Source organism: Salvia splendens, chromosome 8 (assembly GCF_004379255.2).
Source record: "Salvia splendens isolate huo1 chromosome 8, SspV2, whole genome shotgun sequence".
NCBI classification, from domain to species: Eukaryota; Viridiplantae; Streptophyta; class Magnoliopsida; order Lamiales; family Lamiaceae; genus Salvia; species Salvia splendens.
In genome coordinates, this window is record NC_056039.1 from 27,683,071 (window position 1) to 27,695,656 (window position 12,586).

A 12,586-nucleotide genomic window follows, 5' to 3' on the forward strand; every position below is an offset into this window, starting at 1 on the left:
GAATGCATCTCCTCTAACATGGCTTTATGCCACTGATTCCAGAACTTAGACTTTGTGGCTTGCTTATAGGACTGGGGTTCATCCCCATCAGATTCAAACACATTGAAAGCCAAATTAATAAGAGCAACCAAGCCAACAAATCTAGTAGGTTTTGACACATTCAGCCTTCTAGTTCTATCTCTAGATAACACATAATTGCTCAAGTCAGTATTATCAATAGCATTTTGACTGTGCAAAACATTCTGAGCAGGGGAGTTATGCCTAATAGGGCTAGCATGCACATAATTGTTATTCACATTTTGGGGCACATCATCAATTAACTCTCCCTCATGGGGTGTCTCATCAGGTGTAAGAACTGGATAAGTATGCCAGAAAGGCTGCTCCACCTCACTTGGAGTATCATCTTGATTCTCCACATCAGTGAGTGGTACTATGGACTCTTCCTCCATAAGAGGTTCACTGTCCTCAGGTTGTGGAGATGGGTCAGTGGTCAACCTTAAGCAAGGGAATTGTGTCTCATTAAAGACAACATCCCTGCTTATAATGACCTTGAACCCGGGTTCATCCCTCAGCCAGACTCTATAACCCTTAACATTCTCAGGATATCCAAGAAAGACAACTTTCCTAGACCTAGGCTCAAGTTTGTCAGACTTAGTATGCACAAAAGAAGAACAGCCAAACACTCTTAGGTGAGAAAGAGTTAAATATTTTCCAGTAAAAACATGCTCAGGACACTGTCCATTAAGAGACACAAAGGGAGACCTATTAATCAGATAAGCAGCAGTCAATAAGGCTTCACCCCAAAACTTCTTTGATAAACCAGATTTGGCAAGCATGCATCTAACTTTTTCAAGCAAAGTCCTATTCATCCTTTCAGCCACTCCATTTTGTTGGGGTGTGTAAGGAACAGTCTTATGTCTTTTAATATCATATGCAACACACAAGTCATCAATCTGTTTATTACAAAATTCAAGCCCATTATCTGTTCTGATAGCTTTAATCTTTTCACCTGTTTGAGTTTCTATCAAGATTTTCCAGTTTTTTAATTTATCACAGACATCATACTTATGCTTCATGAGAAAACACCAAACTTTCCTAGAGAAATCATCAATGATAGACAGAAAGTACACAGAGTCAGAATGAGAAGACACAGAAGCAGGACCCCAAACATCCATGTGCAAGTACTCAAGAACACACTTGCTCACATTAGCAGGCACAGGGGAAGGAAAAGAAACCCTGTGCTATTTACCCAGCACACAGGTGTCACAAAAAGGTAAGCTACCTTGCACATCAGAATCAGACAATATAGCATGCCTTTTTCAGAATATTCAAGCCTTTTTCACTCATGTGTCCAAGTCTATCATGCCACAACATAGTTTTATCACTCTTAACCACATTAGCATATGCATTTTAACATGAAAGAGGCACTGCATTACAGACATATAAGCCACATTTCTTTTTGGCCTTGAAAAGACACATAGATCCTCTGCAAATTTTCATGCATCCCTCCCCCCATTTCCCCCCATGCCAGCAGCTTCTAAACAGTGCAAGACATCAAATTATAGCAAAGATCACGAACATATCTCACAATTTTCAAATTGAGGACAAAACCATTATCAAACTTTAAGCACACTGTGTCTATACCATGAATTTCACATTTCTTATCATCAGCCATAGACACATAGGTATTAGTAACAGGCTTTAACTCAGAGAAAACCTCCTTAAAAGGACTGACATGATATGTACATCCAGAATCACAAAGCCAATCATTTGAAGTGAATGGACATGCAGGGGAAGCATTAATATACATCAGATCATGCACCATGAACACACATTCATTATCAGCACCATATTTGGCCACATTGACAAGATTTTCCAACTGGGTGTCATTATTGGGGGTTTTCTTCTTCTTAGGCTTAGTGCACTCCTTTTTATAGTGCCATACTTCCCCACAATTGAAACACTTTCTGAAAGATTTAGGATCCATGCTATTTAACCTAGATCTATTCTTCTTCTTGTAATTTGAGTTGGCACCTGAAGCATTATTAGAGTCCTTACCCCCTCTAGTTTGAGGTTTACCTATAACATTCTGAGCTCTATTAAAAGCACTCTTATCAGCAGTCTTTTCCCTTAATTCAAGTTCTTTAGATTTTAAGGAGCTAACAATCAAATCCAGAGGGGCAGAATCCCTGCCATACTTAATGGCAGCTTTAACATCACTATAGGAATCAGGTATGACATTCATTAGCGCTATACTTGTGTATTCATCTATGGTTTTATCACCAGATCTTTTAATATCTTGCACAAGCTTCTGGAATATATCAATGTTATCATCTATGTCCTTAGTCAAATCAAGCTTAAATTTGAACAATTTTTCAAGCAGATACATCCTAGAAGACATAGAAGATTCAGTATACAGAGAATCAAGATTTTTCCACATTTCAGAAGCAGATTCTATATTATCAACTTTTCTAATCACAGAATCAGACAAATTTAACACAATAGTGGCTCTAGCCAACTCATCATCTCATCAATCTTATCTTGAGCAGTATTCTCAGGTAAGGAACCATCCACAACCTTAAACACCTTTTGCTGAATCAACACACATTTCATTTTCTGTTTTCAGATCACAAAATTATTTTTACCATTGAAAGGGATCAGACCAACAGGCTGAGTCATTTTTGCAAAGATTTTCACAAGAGCACAGGAAGCAAGACAAACACACAGAGCCTTACACACCTTAAAGCACACAAACATGTAGCAAGAACACTTAAAGCACACTTTCTCACAGAGAACCAATCTCAATTCCCTGACTGTCACGAGCACACTGGCAAAGGCTATCCCAGTTCGCAATCACTCACTCTTGGAGGGCGCAGAGGGTCACTTTGGCAGTATCAGTGCTTGGTGGTCAAGTAAAGAGAGATCAGATGCACAGAGCACCAGAAAACAACAACAGAAGCAACAAACAAACACAAGAAAGCATATAACCCTAAGTTCTTGCCAATAACTAACTACCAGCAGTAATAACCCAAGCCTAAGATGGCACTACTACAGAAAACGTAAAACAAGAAAGTCACAACCAATTTACCAGAGTGAATCCCCTCTCGAAGGAGGATTCCACTTGCCCACCTCCTTATGCGACTTGGCGTGCCAACCTAGTCCCCCTGTGGCTCTGATACCACTGTAGGGATCAGACTAGGGTCGGATTTACTATAAACCAAGACCTCTTTGTTCTTCATTAGAGAGCTCACTCAAACTCTAACCATGCGACTGATTTACAATTCAAGATTTACAAGAAACTTGAATACAAAAGAACAATCTAGCTAACACAACTAGAATAGAGTCACCACACTTCTTGAAGTCTCATCAACCTGCACACTCAAACAACTTATCAGTAACAAAAGAAGGATCCTCTCGGATCGAAGACAGTTACACAAGAACAAGAAATATGCAGAAAGAACTCAAAGAAAATAGATCTACGGCTCAGCCACCCGCCGATGACACAAGCCTATTCTCCAGAACACATATCCAAAGGAGCATGACTGAATCTACCAGTGATTAACCTCACACTCCATATTCCAGCTCTAACCGACTCAACAACACCAGATCTAAACCGTCTGAGAACAAACTCACACAGAAACTCTCCGAACAAGAAACCCTAGTTCTCACCAAACCCCAGCAACCGAAGTGGTTGCCTTCTCTAGCACAACTATAGGATCTACAACACGTGTAACTGTGTGAGATAACAAGAAAACCGCCGGAGATTCGTCGGAGCAGAAAGGAAAAGAGAGAGAGTGAAGAACTCTGAGAGAGAGAGAATATCCGAGAGAGAGAGAGAGAGTGAAGTGTATAGAATGAATGAGAAAGCAAAAGACTCACTCACATAACTAGCACACACCACAATCCAACGGCTGAAAGCCATTATCCGAGTGAGGAGTACACGTGGCAGCATCTGGAGTGGAAGGCATAAGTTTTGGGCCAAGCCCAAATCAGCAACACATGGGCCAAAGATAAAACCAGCCCAATGAAAGTCCATCACCAATATTTAACACAAACTTTTTGGCCCGAATTGCCCCATTAAACAATTTTTTATATTATCGGGGCCTCTAATACAACTTCTCATTTTTGAAAGAACTTCGCATGCATATTTTGCACGCCTCAATCAGAGTCCCTGACGAAAGTTAAGTCAATTTTAAGAAAATTGCACAAGTTGTTTACATGTGAAAACTACATATGCGATTTATGTTGAAGGTGAATATTCAAGTCATTCTATAACATGTATTACGAATCTATATGAGAGATCTTTAATATTAAACCTACTATCTTTTGACATATTCCCACATACCATATTGTTCATCCAATAACTAAGAATTAATTTTGTGGGAAATGGGTCATAATATTTAAGGTTGAATTGAAAATTCTACATGCGTCTAAGCGCAAGTCATCTCCCAATCCTTCGAGATAAATATAAGGTTTGTTCTGTTTTGTTTGATTGTTCCCCTTAGAAATCATGTGCAATATGTTTTCTATGCATGTACAAATACGTTCTAGTTGTAGGGTGTTAATTAAATGCATGCGTAATGAATTTTATTTCTTTATTTTTATATAAACCTGGGCAAACTATGATGTCAAGGGCATAAGAGTTGTAAAACGGATATTGGTATTAAGTATATATGACACTGGCTCGATACGCCTTCAGGTATCAGGTACCCAATATCCGCATTTATGGATCTGGATAATAGGATTTAGTGTGTGTCGAATATCAAGAAGTATACCCGACTTTCAAAGAGTAGCCAAACTACAGACATAGTGGCTCCTCGACAATTGCAACTTCAACAATTTAACTCTTTACTCGATCTTTAATAGCTGGAGGCTGGAGCCTGGAGGAATACCATATAGATCACTCATTTGTCAATTCAAAACAAACATTTACAAATATCTCGTTTAAAAACTCTTATTGCAACCACTAGGCATCATCATCTTTGTTGTTGTAATGACAACTTTTGGTATCTTATTTTTTCTCTTCTTCGAATCCACTTCATATATTTTGATTTTTTCTTACCTAATGATCTGAAACATGTTGCATAAACATAGGTTTCCAAGTGCTAATTCAAGTTGTAGAAGAGTTGCTAAAAATAAACATTCAACAAAGATGAACTCATATGTCGAAGGTACCCGAGTTAATATCCCTACAAGTGGGAGTTAATATGTCGAAGGTACTCCAAATAAATGTTGCATAGTGGTTGATGGGGTAGGTGGAATCGGCTGAAATTAAAGTTATTTTAATTGCTACAACCGAAAGATTGTCGGTAACATTTCATTTTCATGCAATAATTTGTAAATTTTGATTACGCAAATATTTTGCAAAGGTCTAAACTAGAAACACTGAGATTCGAATTCATAAATTCTGGTTATATTTAATTCAATAAAATCAAGCCATCTAAAAGTACTATGTGTGTTTAATGAAGTAAATGATTGGATTAAATTGTTCATCTTTAGGAATTTTCGCCATTCACTTTGATTGTACATTACTCATGAAACTGAGTCAACTGATAACAATTCGAATTTTCGCCATTCACTTTGATTGTACATTACTCATGAAACTGAGTCAACTGATAACAATTCTATTGGAATCGTATGTCCGATCAAGGGAGTTTGACCAATAATATTTGAAGGGGTTGGCAGCGGAAGCGTGCGTAAAATCCAATCACATAAATTTGATCTATTTAGCAGATTATTTAGACAAATTCTATTCGCGTAATTATCACATGTATCATGCTCATAACTTGAATTAAAACATGCTTTAGCATATAAAATCCGTAAAACATGCTTACTACAGAATTAGCCACCTCGTTGATTCAATCAAGAATCGATGATGGCTTGCTCCGTCTCCACGTGAAGATCTTCAGTACTCAACCTCAGATCTTCTGACTGGTGTCCCGGACTGTACACTGATATTTGTGTGGGCAAATCTCACCAACGTACTATGACTTGAATAACGAAGACAGAACTCTGCTCACGGAGGAAGCAATTTTCGAACTCTCTCTCTAGAGGGGGGACGAAAATTTCTAGCAATAATAATTATTGTTATTTTCTGTCTCCTTTATTCTCCTATTTATATTAAGTCACATATTGGGCCCAGTCAGGGATCTAAGGAAGAATATGGATCAAGCCTCACCCAATTAGCTTTTTTACTAATTAAATTGAACCCACAATTTAATATAAGCTTATATTGAAATATTACAAGTAGCCACTACAGAAGTAATATTGCACTGCCTCTCCAAATCCGAAATTACGAGTATTCCGGGTTTCCTTTTTAAGTAAGTAATTTATTTCTCGTACTCAAGATGGAAAAATCCATTAATTAATTAATGTCTCCTATGGACTTAATTAATTAACATATTTTAATCTCCAAGAGTGGTCTCAGCAAGAAACTCTTATTTATTATTCATAGAGATTAAACTCTAACTAGCTAGGTTCTGAATAATAAAACCTTGTTTCGAGCTCCTCTTGTGGATGTTATCAAACGAGACTTTCCTCGCGCACGATTCAACGTAATAGCAATCCTAGTACCGCTAGATAATGATCACTACTACCCAATATACCTGGATCGTTGGGTGACGAAAAACCCGCACCTTTGGTAAGTCAAAGTAGTAGATACTCAATATCGTATACTCAATGCTAGCGTACATTGATTAAGAAATTAATTATCAAGACCTCGTCTTTCAGCTGATAGCATAAAGATATGTCTTGCTGTTAGATCCATTCAGTGCTATACCACACCAACGTCATCTTATTTCAATAAGGCTTAGAAATAATCGGACTGACATTGCAACCTTTCACGATAGGTAGTCTAGGCCTATCTGGGTTGTGAAATTCTGCTTTTTCTTTGTTCAGAACTGACAGTGTTACCTTAAATTGGACGACGCCCACAACCGGTCTACTAGAACAAAGACTTAGACTTTGTTACGTTCTTATACATTTAAATATGCAATAAACAACCATTAGATGTAAAACATAACAACATTATGACAAAAATAATCTGTTTTATTTATTGGAAAATAGCTTATAGAGTTTTACAGTATTCAATCACTCGAAAGGTGATTTCTAGTATACAAACTCTAACAATCTCTCACTTATACTCAAAACAGCTTTCGAGTATACAAAAAGTTGTATTTAGTGCACACGTCATGTATTTATCCCACTTATACTGAAAGCGAGTTGAGGTCTTGAATGAGTCGAACCCCATCCCTTCAACGTGGTATTCGAACGGTTTCACCGTCAATGCCTTTGTAAAAGGATCTGTCAGGTTGTTCTCTGACGCAATCTTGACAACTTGTATGTCTCCTCTCTGCACTATATCTCTAATGATATGATACTTCCGCTCTATGTGTTTGCTCGCTTTGTGAGCTCTTGGTTCTTTCGAGTTTGCCACAACGCCAGAGTTGTCACAATAAACAGTGATGCTCTTGGGCAGATTCGAAACCACACCTAAGTCCATAAGGAGGTTCTTGAGCCATACTGCCTTTTTTGCAGCCTCCGAAGCGGCTACATACTCGGCTTCCATGGTCGAGTCCGCGATGCATTTCTGCTTCACACTCTTCCAAATTACGGCTCCACCTCCTAAGGTGAACACATATCCTGAAGTAGATTTTCTCGAGTCCTGATCAGCCCGAAAGTCTGAGTCAGTATATCCCAAAGGACAGAGCTCGGTTGCATAGTAAACTAGAACATAGTCCTTAGTCCGTTTAAGGTACTTGAGTATGTTCTTTACGGTAGTCCAATGTCCTTGGCCTGGATTCGACTGATATCTTGCTACCATGCCAACAACAAAGCAAATATCAGGTCTCGTACAAAGCATAGCATACATGAGACTTCTAACTGCCGAAGCATATGGAATCCTTCTCATAACTTGTATCTCAGACGGCGTTTTGGGGCACATCTCTTGAGATAGATGGATGCCATGTCTGAAAGGTAAGAAACCTTTCTTGGCGTCTTGCATGCTAAAACGGCTAAGTACTGTGTCGATGTAAGATTCTTGTGATAAGCACATCTTCTTATCTCAATTCCGAAGAACCTTGATACCGATGATGTGTCCCGCGTCTCCCATATCCTTCATCTCGAACTGGTTTGACAACCATGTTCGTACTGATGACAACATCTTTTTATTGTTTCCAATTAGAAGAATGCCATCTACATATAGAACTAAGAACACAACATTACCCTTTTCAACTTTCTTATACACGCAGCTTTCATTTGGGTATTTTTCGAATCCAAACATGCGAACAGTTTGATCGAAACACTGTTTCCACGATCTAGATGCTTGCTTAAGGCCATAAATGGCCTTCTTAAGCTTCCAAACCATGTGTTCTTTGCCATTTATGGCATATCTCTCGGATTGTTCCATGTAGATGGTCTCCTCAAGACCGCCGTTTAGAAACGCAGTCTTAACGTCCATCTGCCATACATCCCAATCCATATAAGCTGCTATAGACAACAGTATCCGGATCGATTTGAGCATGGCCACTGGGGAGAAAGTCTCGTCATAATCGACACCTTCCTTTTGGGTATACCCCTTGGCTACTAGTCTTGCCTTGAAGACTTTAACTCGTCCATCGGGTCCACGTTTACGTTTATATATCCACTTGCTCCCAATGGCAGTACAACCTTCGGGTAGGACGGAAAAATCGTAGACGTCTTTGTCTATCATAGATTGTAGTTCTGAATCCATTGCTTTCACCCATTCGCAATGATCGACATCTGCCAGCGCCTCCGCAAAGTTCCAGGGATCTAATACATTGCTATCCGGGGAGTGATCGATATATTCCCCCAAACCAACGTATCTATCGGGCTCGTAAGAGACCCTCCCACTGCGGCGCGGCACTACAATTCTTGGAGTAAAAGTTGAAGTTTCTGGAATTATTTGTACACTTGGTACTTGTTCTTGGTTAATGGAACTTGTGACAGAAATTAGCTCATCAAGAGCCACTTCACTGTTGGGTTTATGATTCATTACATAGTCTTCCTCTGAGAATGTCGCGTGAGTACTCACAATGACTTTCTTGTCTCGGAGACTAAAGAATTCATATGCTTTCGTTCCTCTAGGGTACCCTATAAACAAACATACATCCGTCTTTGATCCTAGCTTAGTTGGATCATTTTCCAATACATGAGCCTGACAACCCCAAATCTTGAGATGTGCTAGATTGGTCTTACGCCCAGTCCACAACTCATAAGGAGTTGTAGGTACAGATTTTGATGGTAAATTGTCTAAAATGTGACTTGCAGAAAGCAAGGCATGTTCCCAAAATAAAGTAGGTAACCGTGCATAACTCATCATCGACCGGACCATGTTCAACAAGGTCCTATTCCTTCTTTCAGTCACGCCGTTTTGCTGGGGCGTGCCCGGCGCAGTCAGTTGGGATTCAATTCCCGACTCCGACAAGTAGTCCAAAAACTCAGCACTGAGTTACTCGTCTCCACGATCAGATCGTAGGCTTTTGATACTCTTACCATGATACTTCTCCACAAGAGTCTTAAAGTCCTTGAACTTGTCAAAAGACTCTGACTTGTGGCGCATCAAATAGACGTATCCAATTTTCGAGAAGTCATCAATAAATGTGATGAAGTATCGAAAACCACCTCTTGCCTCAGTAGACATTGGTCCACATACATCGGAATGAACGAGCTCAAGTACTTCCTTGGCCATATTGCCCTTAGCCTGAAAAGCCCTCTTGGTCATCTTGTCTTCTAAGCATGACTCACACTTATGAAAAGGTTCCTCCTCTAGATCTTTAATAAGATCTTGTTGAACAAGAGAATGGATCCTCATTTCAATGGCATGACCAAGTCTAAGGTGCCATAAGTACGTTTCGTTCATTGAACTTGAAGGTTCCTTTCGTTTCTTTAAAATTTTCGATGTTGTATTGAGTTCTAATTTGCGATTGTTAAACTGTGTAGATGTGATTGTGTACAGATCGTTTTCCATGATACCACGACAGATATAAGAACCATCTTTCTTAATAACACAATTGTCATTAAAAGAAATTGAATATCCATCAAAAACCAATTTAGAAACTGAAATTAAATTTCTTCTAAAAGAAGGTATCAACAAAACGTTCTTCAAAATAAAAAATCTATCACTACTAAAACGCAAATAAATGTCTCCCACTGCAACGGCCGCCACTTTTGTAGCGTCGCCCAGCTGGACTTTGATATCTCGATCACGTAACCGCCTTGTCACCTGCATTAAGTCAGGATCAAAGCAAATATGATCAGTAGCTCCAGTGTCAATAACTCAAGTGCAAGTTGATGTCGAAGTCAAACAAGACTCGACTACTAGAGCTTGGTGCATACTTGTAGCCTTGCCCCGTTTAGGACAATCTGGCTTCCAATGCCCCTTTTCTCCGCACTTGAAACACTTCCCCGTGGTCTTCTTCTTCTTCTTCTTCTTTCCCTTAGCTATCTTGGCCGATCCTGAGTTAGGTGTCTACCTTTTTCTTGCGCTAGGCTTGGAACCAGAGGAACGAGGCGCCAAAGTTATCATGGCCGCCTTAGCCTGGATCATAAGTTCCTCCCCCGACTGAAGTTCAGTCAACAGTTCCGCCAAGGTGCAGTTCCTTTTGTTCATCTCGGAGTTGAGCTTGAACTGCTGGAAGCTAGAGAGAAGACATTGAAGGATAATAGTCACTTGGGACTCGGGATCGATCGTCCTGTTAGGGTTTTGTATACTAGAAATTGTCTTTCGAGTGATTGGATACTGTAAAACTCTAATTGTTATTTTCCAATAAATGCAACAGATTATTTTTTGTCATAATGTTGTTATGTTTTACATTTAATGGTTGTTTATTGCATATTTAAATGTATAAGCAAACGTAACAAAGTCTAAGTCTTTGTTTTAGTAGACCGGTTGTGGGCGTCGTCCAATTTAAGGTAACACGGTCAGTTCTAAACAAAGAAAAATAAGAATTTCACAACCTAGATAGCCATAGACTACCTATCACGAAAGGTTGCAATGTCAGTCCGATTATTTCTAAGCCTTACTGAAATAAGATGACGTTGGTGTGGTATAGCACTGAATGGATCTAACAGCAAGACGAGTCTTTATGCTATCTACTGAAAGATGAGGTCTTAATAATTAATTTCTTAATCAATGTACGTTAGCATTGAGCATACGATATTGAGTATCTACTACTTTGACTTACCAAAGGTGCGTGTTTTTCATCACCCAACGATCCAGGTATATTGGGTAGTGGTGATCATTATCTAGCGGTGCTAGGATTGCTATTACGTTGAATCGTGCGAGAGGAGAGTCTCGTTTGATAACATCCACAAGAGGAGCTTGAAACAAAGTTTTATTATTCAGAACCTAGCTAGTTAGAGTTTAATTACTCTATGAATAATAAATAAGAGTTTCTTGCTAAGTCCACTCTTGGAGATTGAAATATGTTAATTAATTAAGTCCATAGCAAACAATAATTAATTAATGGATGTTTCTATCTTAAGCGCGGGAAATAAATTAAATGCAATTAAAGGAAACCCGAAATACTTGTAATTTCGGATTTGGAAGGCAGTGCAATATTACTTCTGTAGTGGCTGCTTGTAATATTCCAATATAAGCTTATATTAAATTGTGGGTTCAATTTAATTAGTAAAAAGCTAATTGGGTGAGGCCTGATCCAAATTCTTCCTTAGATCCCTGACTGGGCCCAATATGTGACTTATATAAATAGAAGAATAAAGGAGACAGAAAATACACTTTTTTCTATCAAGATTTTCGTCCCCCTCTAGAGAGAGAGAGTCCTAGTACGTTGGTGAGATTTGCCCACACAAATATCAGCGTATAGTCCGGGACACCAGTCAGAAGGTCCGAGGTCGAGTACTGAAGATCTTCACATGAAGAAGACGCAAGCTATCTTCGATTCTTGATCGAATCAACGAGGTAATTTGGCTAACTCCGTAGTATGCATGTTTTAGGGATTTTATATTCTAAAGCATAATTTTAATTAAAGTTATGAGCATGATACATGTGATAATTACGCGAATAGAATTTGTCTAAATAATCTGCTAAATAGATCAAATTTATGTGATCGGTAATTCATGCACGCTTCAGCTGCCAACCCCTTCAATTGGTATCAGAGCCAGGTTTTGGCTCTGATTATTTGGATTTAAATTTCACGAAATTCATGTATGCATTTGTTATTTGATTATGAAACATGTTCTTGGTATTTTTGTTTATTTATTATGCATGTTAAACTCAAGAACTATCGAATCAAAGAACTTGAATTACTCGATGGGTACAAGACGTGCGATCCGTCGGCGCTCGCGCCGAGGCGGATCGCGCCACGCACGATCGGGAGAGGGTTGTCGATTGAGTGGGAGCCGAGGGATCGCGGTCATGAGGCGACTCGCACACGAGCGTGGGCTCGTGCACGCCGCCGGCTGAGACCGCAAACCAAGCCGGAACCCGCGTCGAGATCTAAACGACGGAAGGTGTGGCACGGCAATTCGACCGAGAACATGCCGAGGTACCGAGCCACCAAGCCGAGAACCCTAGGCGGAAGGCTCGAGAGGGATGGCGACGCTG